The sequence below is a fragment of the Puccinia triticina genome, chromosome 9A (assembly GCF_026914185.1).
Source record: "Puccinia triticina chromosome 9A, complete sequence".
Classification (NCBI taxonomy): domain Eukaryota; kingdom Fungi; phylum Basidiomycota; class Pucciniomycetes; order Pucciniales; family Pucciniaceae; genus Puccinia; species Puccinia triticina.
Window position 1 is genome coordinate 5,796,131 of NC_070566.1, and position 12,160 is coordinate 5,808,290.

Sequence of the window (12,160 nt, forward strand, 5' to 3'; positions counted from 1 at the left end):
CTCGTACGACATGATCACAGATCTTCCGGAGTTGAATGGCAGCGACAGTATCCTCACTGTGGTGGATTGACTCACGAAAATGGCCCATTTCATATCTTGTAAGAAGACCATGACCGCGGAGGAATTAGCCGACCTGTTACTCCGGCAAGTGTGGAGGCTTCACGGGACTCCTAAAACAATAGTATCCGACAGAGGGAGCGTCTTCATTTCGCAAACAACGAGAGAGCTCAGCAAACGACTAGGCATCAGATTATGCCCTTCCACCGCGTATCATCCGCAGACGGACGGACAGTCGGAGATTGTGAACAAGGCCATCAAACAATACCTCAGGCATTTTGTGGGATACCACCAGGACAACTGGGAGGGACTATTGGCGGTGGTGGAATTTTCACACAACAATCAAGAACATGTGTCCATTGGAATGTCGCCGTTCCGGGCGAACTACGGGTTCAATTTGACGTACGGAGGGATTCCATCTTCTGAACAGTGTCTACCGTTGGTCAAGAAGCAATTGCAGGCGTTAGCGACGGTGCAGGACGAATTGAAAGCAACCCTTGAAGCGGCACAGGCATCAATGAAACGCCAATTTGACCGCAAGGTGGCGCCTACTCCAAAATGGCAGGTAGGGGATGCAGTGTGGCTAAACAGCAAACACATATCCACTACCAGACCCTGCCCCAAATTGTCTCACAGATGGCTGGGACCCTTCCCCATAACAGAACAGATATCTCCATCCGCGTATAAGCTGACTTTGCCTCTTTCAATGAGGGGGGTCCATCCTAAATTTCATGTTTCAGTTCTCCGGAAGCACGCGCCGGACACGATCCAGTGACGGTCAAAGGGGCGGAAGAGTGGGAGGTGGCGGAGATACTGGACTGTAGGAAACACCGGCAAAGGAAGGAATACCTAGTGGCGTGGAAAGGATACAGACCAGAAGAAAACTCGTGGGAACCGGAATCAAATCTCACAAATTGCCAACAACTAGTCACGGAATTCAACAACAAATTTCCGGAAGCAGCGGCGCGGCATAGGAGGAGGAGGTGATTCAAATGATGGGTTAGGCTTTTTACCTACGGGGTTTTTTAATGCCACCCAGGGAGAGGACACAAGCCGGGGGCTTGAGCGTTAAGGGCGGGATAGTGTTATGAGCCGCGGTTGCGCGCCGTAGCGCATCTCAGAGACATGTCACTACCTTGTACATACATGTCACGCTTCCCAAACCATAAGGGGAAGCTGAGGAGGGATCATCTAACTCTCCTCATCTAGCAATCTACTATTTAGCTAGACAACCAGAACCAGAGCCTCACTTCCCCAACAGACCGACCCTAACAAATATTATAAGACAACAGGAGGACTTGAACACAGGATCTTACACAAGATCAAGATCAATCTTAAGGTAGCCTTTAGCCATTAGGTTACATGAGATGTAATTATCATTGTAGGCACATGGACAATTGTCTCAGTGGCTGGCATACAACCTCTGCGACCAGAAGGAAATTCTCCTGGTTGCAGAGGTCATATTGCAAGCAGAAGGGTTTCCTTCTGGTCGCCAAAGCCATATGGCCTCTTTGACCGGAAGGGATTGCTTCCGGTCGCCAAGGAAGGGGCGGGTACCTGCGGATATCCGCGCGGGTACCCGCCCAGGCAGGCAGGTACCCGCCAACGAGTGCGGATGCGGATGTGGATGTCAGTAATTGGCCAAATAGACCAGCGGGTACCCGCACCCGCGCGGGTACCCGGGTGCAAAAGTGCCATCTCTAACAAAACACCTCTCAAGATTCTGTACCAGAGGAAACCAATAGCGGTGACACTCTTTCCATTCAGGGCTAGGGCCATTATTCATATCCCAAAAGAGCAAAGGAAGAAGCTGGACGAGAGAGCGCGTGAAGGCCTGTCAGCCTTAGAGTCAACTCAGCTGACCTAAAGCCTGCCTTTTTTAACTTTTACATATGAATTACTTCATATCTTTTTCATCTTTAGAGATAACATTGTTTTGAATTCATATTCTTTTTCCTCATGCAATTATAACCCTAGTTAAAACTTGTTGAGGTTGGCTCATTTGGTTGTCTGCTTCGATCTTCATTTCTCATCCGCTCATCTCATGTCACACGCCTGTCACATTGTTTCTTTGTTTCCGCTCGACTACATAACCTGGAGTAGCAGACGTTGGAAAGGCTTTCCTCATCCTTTCCAACACACTCACCATACTCGTGTCTGCTGCTTCAGGTAAGTTTCATCTCTCTATATTTCCTATAGTTGTCTCATATGAAATCAATATCCTTTCCAACACACTCACCATACTCGTGTCTGCTGCTTCAGTCCCATTTATTTCATCAGGTTATGAGTCCCAGTTGCTCTTCCTAGTCAAGCGCAACCTCCAGCACGTAAAACACTCGGAAAATAGTGTGTTCCCCCCAACATGATAAGGATCAAAAACCCCTCTTCGTTACACTCTACGAAACGAACTCGGTCATCATGCCCGAACAAGCTCAATTCAACGTTCCAGACTCGTCGGACAACTCGTCACTTCGGGTCACTGGAATTCCTCAGCTTCAGGCTCCGGAGGCCGACTCCAATTATCTCAAATGGAGTTTCGTCGTCAAAGTCCACCTGAACTCTATCAGTCTCGGCTATCTCCTCAAGGAAGTCAAGCCCGAAGATCGTAACGCCAAATGGGCCAAGGACAACGCCGACGTTTGTTCCTTCATCGTCCAAACCATTCACCAAGACAACCTTCGTCTTATCCAAGCGTATCCCGACGATGCAAAAGGGATGTGGGACGCTCTTCACGAGGCTCATCTGGACTCCACCGCGGGAGGCCGAATCTACTGGCTCCGCAAGCTAGTCCTTCTTTGTTTGACTGAAGATGACATCGACTCCCACATCAAGGAGATGGCGGTATGCGCCGAGCGACTCAACTCCCTCGTCACCGCCGAGAAACCTCTCACTGTGGACGACATCCATGCAGCTGCCCTCTTGGGATCTCTCCCCGTCGACTGGCTGCACTGTGTGTCTGCCATGATGAACAAGGAGAACGTTACCTCGGCTCGCATTGTCGCAGCTCTCAAGGCAGAGTCCCTTCGTCGCAAAGCTCGAGTCGAAGGCGCCGTCTCCGTCTCGGCTGCCCAATCGAGAACCTCTTCGAACACCAGGACCCGACCTCCCTTCAACGAGTCTCTATTCTGCTCATTCTGTCGCATTAAGGGTCATGAGCTATCGGCCTGTAAAAGTGCGGCTAGGGTCTTGGATGATCACCAACACGGCCGCAGGTCTAACACCGATCAAAGTAGTCGCTCGGACTCTGACAAAGGCTCTTCCAGGGACAAACGTCCCACCTCTGGACGAAACCGTCCAACACCCAAACCGGCTGCCAAGGCCGGTCTCACCACTGTCGTTGAACTCGGCAGTGACTCATCCTACGAGTCAGACCAATCCGAATCCGCGTACGCTGGCACGGCTACCGACTTCCTCACTCCCGTCACAGCCCTCCAAACGTTGGTTGATGCCAACATCGACTCCGGGTGCTCGATGAGCATGACCCCATACTCCGACGATGTCACTCAACTCAGGGTCACATCTACTCCGGTCCGCCTTGCAGACAACTCTGTCGTGTTGGCCACTCACAAAGGTTACTCTACCCTTCCTCTGGCCGTTTCCAAAGCCATCAGAACCCTGGTCGTCCCCACTCTCCACGAACCCCTTCTTTCCGTGGCTGGATTGTGCGACGCTTCTTTGCGAGTAGTCTTCACCCCGGATTCCTGTGACATCTATCACTCGAATGACTTTGAGGTCACCGGAAACGTCGTCGGCCAGGGCTACCGAAAGGGAAATTTGTTCTACCTCCCTTCCGCCGAGGTTACGTCTCATTCTGCCTCCCTGGTTCCTGGACAACTGGCTGATAATTCTCTTTTTGGTTACCATCAACGACTATCACACATAGGTCTGAAGTCCCTACGCCGCCTTCTCAAGCTCCACCGGATCAAACCATCATCCATGAATGAGGCCGATGTCCGCAAATGCCCTGTCTGTATTCAATCGAAGATGCACAGGTCACCTTTCACCTCTCGCTCTCCTTATCGCTCTAAAGTCCCCGGAGAACTCATCCATTCGGATGTAGGATCTTTCGAAGTCGCATCCCAAGAGGGATACAAATAATTTGTTACTTTCATAGACGATTTTTCAAAGTCTCTTTCCGTCATGCCATTGAAATGCAAAAGCGATTTTTTTCGCTGTTTCAAACTCTTCAAAGCGTCCTTCGAAAAGGATGGGCGATTTATCATTCGTGCGTTACGATCGGACAATGGCAGAGAGTACCTCTCCAAAGCATTTGAGACGTTTCTTCTTGATTCTGGCATCAATCACTCTCCGGGTCCTCCCCACTCCCCTGAGCTCAACGGTGTTGCGTAACGTGCGAACAGGACAATTGGCAACTTGATCAGATGTCTTTTGATCAGTTCCAAACTTCCTAAGTCGTTTTGGGCAGACGCTCTTCGCCACATTCTTCATTCCATCAACTCCATCCCTTTCTCCACCCCTTCTGGTTTCCACTCACCTCATTCTCTTCTGGGTCATGATTCCGTCGCTGTTGAATACTTACATCCCTTCGGCTGTCTAACTTGGTACAAGGTGCCCGAGGCGAATCGCAAGAAGCTTGATCCAAAAGCTCGAGCGGCGTTGTTCCTCTCCTATCTCCCGGATGGAAACGGATATCGCGTGTGGGATTTGGAGCGCCGTCAAGCAGTCAAAACCCGCGATGTCCTTTTCGATGACTCTGTCTTCCCATAAGACCTTCGAACTGTAGGTCCGTCTCCTACGGTCACGGTCGAACTACCCTGGCCTTCTCCTGACCACCGCGCCCCGGTGTTGCCACCTACTGCTTCCACGGTACCTTCCACCCCTCCAGCGGCGCCCACCGTCCCTGCTCCATCCATTCCATCCATCCTTGATTCCCCACCCTTAAACATACCTCTCCAACCCCGCTTTGACCGACGGCTGACTGCATCCATGCATGCACCTCTGAACAGAGTTCGAGATTGGACCCCGTCGCCTGTCTCCTCGTCAAATGACACAGATGCATCGGACGGTAAGTCTGCCCCGTCGCCGATCCCCCTTCCGTCGCCATTTCTTCGCCCTGCATCTCCTCCATCTCTTCTCCCATCTCCTCCTCTGCTTTCCCCTGTCGCACGGGCTCCTCCTAAGGTTCGCCCACCTTCACCGCTCCACAGGTCCTCTCCACCGGTGCTGCCTCCCGTTCTCCCGACTACGGAAAACTCCCCTCGTGTCCCTCAAGTGGCGAACCCTCCTCCGCCTCCCCCGCCCCGCGCCTCCACTCCTCCTCCGCCTCCCCCGCCCCGCGTCCCCTCGCCTCCACCGGTACGACGGTCCAACAGATCCAGGAAAGCCCCGGATCGCTACGGGCAGTGGTCAAAATCAGCGACTGCTCCTGAAGAAGTTGACACTCCCAAGACCTGGCGCCAGCTTCAGCGGTCCCCACACAAGGACAAATGGCTAAAGGCTGCTAACGAAGAATTCTCTTCTCTTCTAGGGATGAACACGTGGAAATTGGTACCGCGTCCGGTGAAACGTCGTATCATAAAATCGAAATGGGTTTTTAAGGTCAAACGCAGACCGGACAAATCTATTCAGAAACTGAAAGGGCGGTTGGTCGCCATGGGCTACTCCCAAATTCGAGGTCTAGACTACAATGAGGTTTTTTCGCCCACACTTCGAATGGAGACATTTTGTCTCATCTGCACTCTCCTTGCCGCCCGGAGCTGGAAAGGCCGCCAGGTTGACTTCAAAACCGCGTTCCTAAACGGTCACCTCGACGAGCCGATCTACATGGAGCAACCAATCGGTTTCAAAGATTCCGCGCACCCGGACTATGTATGCGAGGTGACCAGATCTTTATACGGTCTGAAAAAATCTCCCCGTCAGTGGAATCAAGAACTCAATTCTGCTCTCGTGGATCTTGGCATGTCTCAATCGAAATACGATCCCACGCTTTACTTCCGCATAACCGGCAAGAAGCTCGTGTGTGCGGTGACAGTTCACGTGGACGATCTCACGGTAGTGGGCGAGCCGGCTCATGTAGATGGGCTCATAACTTCCCTGGGCTCTCAATTTAAAATTGGGGCTGACGAGGACCTGCATCATTTTCTATCTATCAAAATCACCAGGGACCTTGAAAACCGTCTGATCTATCTTTCCCAATCGCATTATATCGACGATATGATCTCTCGTTTTATTCCTGGAGATTCCCTCAACGTATCGACACCTACGGACTCGTTTTTCAAAGATCTCCGCCGGCGCAAGCCCGGAGATCCCATCTCATCCGGTCCGTACAACCAATTGATCGGGTCTCTTCTGTGGGTTGCGCAATGCACCAGACCGGATGTCTCGTTCGCCGTGAACAGGCTTTCTCAGTTCCTGAAGGACCCCTCCGACTCTCACTGGACGGCTGCTGTTCGAATTCTCCGTTACCTCGCTGCTACCAAAAATCTCCGTCTCCGTCTTGGCGGCTCCCTCGTTTTCGGGGGTTTTTCTGACGCCGACTGGGCTGAAGACAGGGAGGATCGCAGGTCTACTTCGGCTTACACTTACCGTCTTGGTGATGGATCAGTCTCGTGGAAATCTCGCAAACAGGCGACTGTTTCTCTTTCCAGCACCGAGGCAGAGTACAAAGCTCTCTCGGATTCGTGTAAAGAGGGTCTCTGGTTCCGCAACGTCCTAACTGAACTGTGCCTTCGTCCAAAGCAAGCAATTCCTCTCCACGTCGACAACGAAGGTGCAGAGGCTCTGGCCAACAACCCTGAACATCACTCAAGAACCAAGCACATTGATGCGCGATATCATTTTGTGCGCGAGTGCGTCAAAGACTCCAAAATCAAGATTCTTCACGTCTCGACACATGACATGCTGGCTGATATGTTAACAAAACCGCTATCCCGTCTGCTCCTCAAAAAGCACCGCCTTATGTTTGGTATCGTTTAGTTTTTTTTTTGTTGTCACTACAGTTTCTTTCCTCATGTTTTCATTTTTTTCTCTCATCTCAGATTCTCAGCAAGGGGGGGTGTTGAGGTTGGCTCATTTGGTTGTCTGCTTCGATCTTCATTTCTCATCCGCTCATCTCATGTCACACGCCTGTCACATTGTTTCTTTGTTTCCGCTCGACTACATAACCTGGAGTAGCAGACGTTGGAAAGGCTTTCCTCATCCTTTCCAACACACTCACCATACTCGTGTCTGCTGCTTCAGGTAAGTTTCATCTCTCTATATTTCTCTGTATAGTTGTCTCATATGAAATCAATATCCTTTCCAACACACTCACCATACTCGTGTCTGCTGCTTCAGTCCCATTTATTTCATCAAAACTTTCCAATTCTTTGTAACTATACTCCTTCCCTGAGTTCTTGAGTTGTGGCGCGCATGCACAGTTGTGACGTGTCAGCGCTACCAGGCGCGCCAAACCACATCTACATATGTAAATTACATAAGCAAACTGTGAAAATTCTCGTAGTCAGGATCCCCCTTGCCTGAGGCGGATCTACAGACTTCAGCACACCAGAACCACACCCCAGATAACCCCAGGATCACCACCAAAGAGTTAAAACACTCCCAGTATACCTACCGTCACAGGCACCTAGGATATTGACAGTAAGTAACCTCTTTCACTGAACCTTGTTTATCTCAGAGGTACAACTCTGTGTCTTGCTTGATCTGCTCCTTTCTGCTGGCCTTTGCCTCATTCTTGATTGCAGGGCTGTCCCTTCATATCTGCATTCTTTTTCTGTGGTTTTTGTAAGGGACAAACCACATAGGTTTCCATTTAAAGAACCTTGACTATCCAGAAGGAAGCTAAAAAATTGTGGCTGGATTAAACTTGTTTAATCCAGAGACCCTCCACGTTTCTTTGGTGAGAGGAGGCTGTAGCACTCTCTAGCACAGCTTGGCAGCACTCTTCTGAAGAGGTAGCATTGCCAGTGGAGGTGCATTCCCACCAGAATAACCTTGAATATCTGCTTATCTTGATCTTGCTCAGTTTCTCTCTCTCTTTCTCTCTCTCTCTCTTATATTTGTATTTTCTTTATCCAAAGAAATCCAAATATTCCCCTTCTTCTTTCTTGGGTCCTGCAGTCACTAAAGAGACTCAGGCTCACAAGGCCAAATCCTTGGGTATCACTCCTCTGGTGCTGGGTGGATTTTTTGGGTTGAAAATGAAAGGCGCATGGTCCACTCAAGCTCAGTGAACTTTCCCGATTTCCAGAAGCTTCCTGCTCTGTAAAAAAAACTGTGTCAACTGTGAGCAGTTGACATGTGGTAACTCTGAGGTCGAAGCGTGTGGTGTTACACCAGCCTTACTCAAGTTTTGACTCAACCCAAGCTTCAATGCACAGTCACTGGGCACCTTGCACAGTGACTGTGCCAACAAAGGCACTTGTGCATCCAGGTGGAGTTACAATGGCAGCTTGACTCAAGTATCCTGCGTGTCAACTGCAAGCAGTTGACCAAGTTTTTTTTGCAGTGCTGTCCATCGGCCGACAACAAAACCAGCGTCGGATCTAGTAGCTAAGCCAGAAACCACGGTTGAGGGTCAGGGTGATCTCATTCCGAAGCAAATCATGCTGAGACTAGGAGAAGAGAAGACAACGGAAATAGCAGAAGAGGAGCGCCGACAAATGTCCTTGCTATTGACCAATGAAGAACACAACTTGCCGAAGACCATCAAACAAGCTCTGGCGGGTCCTGACCCTCATCTCTGGCGTGAGGCCGCGGAATACAAAAGTTTGGTCAGCTCAAGGTATGGATCCCAACGAATCCTCCTAAAGCCTGCAAAGTACTGGGAGCGCGCTGGGTGTTTTCAATAAAGCAAAATCCTGATGGTTCTTTCAAAAAATACAGAGCTCGGTACGTCGCTAAAGGTTTCAATCAACAACTGGGTGTTGACTACAATGAGACCTACGCCCCAACCGCTTCACTCAACACTCTCAGGCTGCTCATATCCCTAGCAATTTCCAACAACCTTCACACGGCAACCTTCAATGTGAGTTCTGCATACCTGTATAGCCCAATTGAGGAAGAGGTGTATATACAACCTCCGGTTGAGATCAATCCCTCACTCAAGGGTAAGGTTATGCAGCTCAAGAAAGCGCTATATGGGAGCAAGCAAGCGGCGTACTGCTGGTGGAAATTTTTTCAACAAACGGTGGTGGCGCTTGGTTTCAAAGCTAGTGAAATGGAGCCATCACTTTATCTGTTTCGCCGACGGGGCAAATTCATCATTATATGGCTTCACGTAGATGATGGATTCGCAGTGTCCTTTGACAAATGCTTGCTAAATGAACTTTGCAGTGGAATGGAGCAACAACTTGAGATAAAGTGGTCTGATAACGTGCAACGTCTAGTCAGAATTGAATTCACCAAGGTTGGACCGCAACTCAGGTTAACACAATCAGTCATGGCGAAAAAAATCGTAGAATCCTCTCATCGGAAGACTTTGGCGCATCACTGCCCGCTGCCGGAGACTGATCTGGAAAACTTTTCAAGCAACCCAGTAGATCAAACTGGGTACAGATCAGTCATCAGATATCTAATGTACCTAGCGTGGGGAACTAGACCAGATCTCTCTTACGCGGTAAACTTGTTGGCAAGATTCTCCGCGGCAACGTCAGAGGACCATTGGACGGCGCTTGACTGGTTGATAGGATACTTGGGACGGACAGCAGATAGGGCCCTTGTGTACAGGGCAGGGAACGGCGATGTGGATCTCTGGGTGGATGCAACCTGGGGCGGTGAACATGAAAGGTTGATGACAAGGTATGTCATCACACACGGGGGGAACAGTGTGGCGTGGGGATCAAAACGGCAAACAGTTGTGGAAATGTCAACTTGCGCTTCGGAATATCTATTGCTGTCTGAAGGAGCTCAACAAATGGTGCATTTACTCAACATCTTTGAGGAAATTGGGACCAGTCCCCGGCTGTCAATACACTGCAATGATGAGGCAGCAATACTCATTGCAACGGACAACACCTCCAAGAAGAAGACTAAATATTTGCAGAGGGAGTTTTATTTCATGAATGACTTGATCAGGGAAAAAAACATCAAGGTATTGTGGACCAGCACTCATGATCAACTCGCGGATGTCCTGACAAAGCGACTGGGGCCAACAAAAATGACGGGGGCACTTGGCCAATTTGGTAGCAGCCGGTAGTTTTTGCAATCTTGGGGGGGGGGGGGTGTTATGAGCTGTGCTTGCATGCCATAGCCTCCTCAGGGACATGTTACAGTTATACTTACATGTCACAGTTTCCATACACATAGGGGAACCGGGGAGAGATCATCACACTCTCCCCATCCAGCAATCTACCTACTTTACCGAGAGACCTAGAACCAAGCCCCATCCCCAAGACCAACCCTTACATATTGCTGGATCTTATACAGGGGACGAGGCCAGAATCAAAATAAATCAAACCAAACCAGAAACAAGAACCGGAAACCAAGACAGAAATCAAAAGCAAACATAAGTCCACTTGAACAAAACCTAGACCTAGAATCCGAAACCATGAGCCCCACCGACACCAAAAAGGTTCTACAATCAGAACTACAACCCTATAGCTGACAAAGCAGCAGCGCTGCGCCAACGATTGGACAAACTCTCCACCACGATCCAAAAGGAACACGGTCTCCGTCAACAAGCTGAGGCCGACCTAGCAGCTGCTTGAGCCGGGATGGTTGCCCCAGCGGTTGTACCTGTTGTCCCAGAACAACGCCAGGACCAGCAACAACCACCGACGGAAGCACCAGCAAAAGGCCCCAAGATAGGGGCTCCAGACAAGTATGATGGAACCCGTGGAGCAAAGGCAGAGGCGTATGTTACCCAAATAGGCCTTTACATTATCTCAAACCCCAGAATGTTCCCGGATGACCGCACCAAGGTCATATTCTTGATTTCGTACCTGACGGGGCAGGCGAGTGCTTGGGCTCAGCCATACACAGCGAAGCTGTTCGCCGGCCATCCGGTTTCCTACGTCAAATTCTCAACAGCATTCCAAATGATGTTTTACGACACGGAGAAGAAGTCTTGGGCCAAGAGGGCACTGCGTCAATTGAAACAAACAAAGACCATATCGCAATACACCTTCCTTTTCAACCAGTACACCGCCGACGCCAGGTGCGAAATGACAACCCTCATGAGTCAATATCAGCAAGGCTTGAAGAAAGACATTTGGTTAGCCCTGGTCCTCGCGCGGGTTCATTTTACCCAGCTCGCCGATCTCAGCAACCTCGCGTTGAAAATCAACAATGAAATCAACGGTGCCGATATGACCACTGTTGACCCTAGCCCGGCACCCGAACCTAACACCATGGACCTCTCGGCAATGCACGGGCAACTCTTGGCCAAAGAAAAGGCCGATATGATGAGATCCAGACTTTGTTTTTTTTGCGGCAACAAAGGTCACATCGCAAGGGAGTGCCCGAAGAAGTTTAAGGGAAAAGGGAAGGCGGCAATCCGGATTGCTGAGTTGGAAGAACAAGTTCAACGTTTGACCACGGGTCAGGGGACAAGCAAGAGCGCTGGGTGGGCGGAAGAGTCAAAAAATGGTGATGCTTGGGAGTGAAGGTTGTGCCTCCCCCAAGCATCAGAGATCTTGTAGTAGCGGAACTTGGAACAATTAGTATTACCCCTTTTAATACCTCAGACCCCCGGATGTTCCTTTCATTAGCAATCAATACTACACATACTGTCAGCCGGGCTACCATTCTAAAATAAAGCCCCGCCTGCAGCTCCGGTAGTGCAGCCAAGAGCACCGTAAACTGGGTGCAGAGCAGACCGCAGCGCGGACCTCTGCGCAGCATAGATTAGTTTTGATTGTTTTGATTACTTGCAAATAGCTTCCTAGAGAAGCTAGACACCAAGAGGACCGCCGCGCGGTCCAGAACCTCTTCTGTACAATATATTCCAACTAAGTACAAGTAACAAAACCAAGGGAGCCTGTATGAAAAGACCCCCTCAGAAAACCCACGTAATACTCAGCAGACAGCCACTGGTTGTGTGAAGACTACGTGGGCTTGGTAGCGGCTAAATCACTCAGCCTGTAATACCTGGTCGCATGGAAACAACAGTCGCCGGTAGGCGGCTAAACAACCAAGCCACGCG

The 12,160-nt window shown here is 50.0% G+C and overlaps 1 protein-coding gene across 1 annotated transcript in view; it reads left to right on the forward strand.

The window, feature by feature from the left end:
- PtA15_9A561 (uncharacterized protein) overlaps window positions 1–12,160 on the forward strand; it is a gene marked incomplete at both ends in the record, with an annotated part of 31,593 nt that overhangs the window by 2,147 nt on the left and 17,286 nt on the right. The gene's annotated exons all lie outside the window — the stretch shown is intronic.